Genomic DNA, 979 nt, shown 5'->3' with positions numbered 1-979 from the left:
GTCAGGCCAAGGTGGGGAGGAAGGGGAAGGGAGGAGCCCCCCCAACCTGGCCCGGAGCCCGGGCCCGGGTTCCCAGCATGCCCCGGGGCTGCCTGGGGCCGGGGGAGGGGAAGCGGAGCGGGGAGGCGAGAATCTTGAAGATTCCGGGGACCGAGCATCCCTCTCCCCCACGGACCCCGGGGCGGTTTCCCCTAGGGGAAACTGAGGCCCGGAGAGAGACGGGTCTGGACTCGTTCAAGGTCACTGGACAAGGCGTGGGCGGAACCCCCGGTCCAGGCCGGCTTTGGGGAAGGGGTAGTGGATGGACTTCCCCCAGGTCTGGGTCCCCATCCCCCTCCTAGCGGACCCTAGGGAGCCCCCAAGGGTCAGAGAGCAGACCCAAACAGTCTGGCACCATAGCAACCAGCTGGCCCCGCCCCCTTAGCCCCCGGAGGGCTGGACTCCAGCTGGGGCTAGAGGGGAGGCGGGGACTCCAGGGTTCCCGGGAAGGAGCCCCCCCCCCTCGTTTGGGCGGCGAGGTGCAAAGATGCAAGGGGACCCCTGGCTCCTGGGTGCCACAGGAAGAGGGCGCTGGGGTCCACGATCTGGGAGAGCGGGACCAGGTTCTGAGCTCGCGCGACTTGGGGGTGGGGTGGGGCTGCAGTGTGGACCCCTAGGTACAGGTGAAGAGGAGGCTACGGGCCCCCGACGCCGGGTCCTGGGGAGACGGCGGACGCTAGAATCCGGGAAGGGACTGGGTGGTGGACTCCGGGATCTGAGAGGAGGGGGCTGGGGCCTGGAATCCCGAGTCCCCAAGGGAGCCTGGCTGCTGGGCCTCTCCCCAGCCAGACATCCCCTGCCCCCGGCGCTGACCCGGGCCTGTCTGGCAGCCCAGACAACCTCCCCTCCTCCCCGGGCCCCTCGGGCTCGCACGGCTCACCCTTGACCCCTCCGAGCCCCGCCGCCCCCTCCCCCCCCCCCCCCCCCCCCCCGGCCCGGC

The 979-nt window shown here is 71.5% G+C and overlaps 1 long non-coding RNA gene across 1 annotated transcript in view; it reads left to right on the top strand.

Annotated features, from left to right (window-relative positions):
• Positions 1 to 44: 44 nt before the first annotated feature.
• Positions 45 to 979, top strand: part of LOC109117828 — a 10,172-nt gene continuing 9,237 nt past the window's right edge. Inside the window, exon 1 of the long non-coding RNA XR_004518041.1 lies at positions 45 to 239. This is a non-coding gene — a long non-coding RNA (uncharacterized LOC109117828). The remainder of the gene's footprint in view (positions 240 to 979) is intronic.

The sequence above is a fragment of the Fukomys damarensis genome, unplaced genomic scaffold, assembly GCF_012274545.1.
Source record: "Fukomys damarensis isolate Sample0158 unplaced genomic scaffold, DMR_v1.0_HiC HiC_scaffold_19, whole genome shotgun sequence".
NCBI lineage: Eukaryota > Metazoa > Chordata > Mammalia > Rodentia > Bathyergidae > Fukomys > Fukomys damarensis.
Note: the sequence above shows the minus strand (reverse complement) of the source record. Positions and strands in the feature narration are given on the sequence as shown.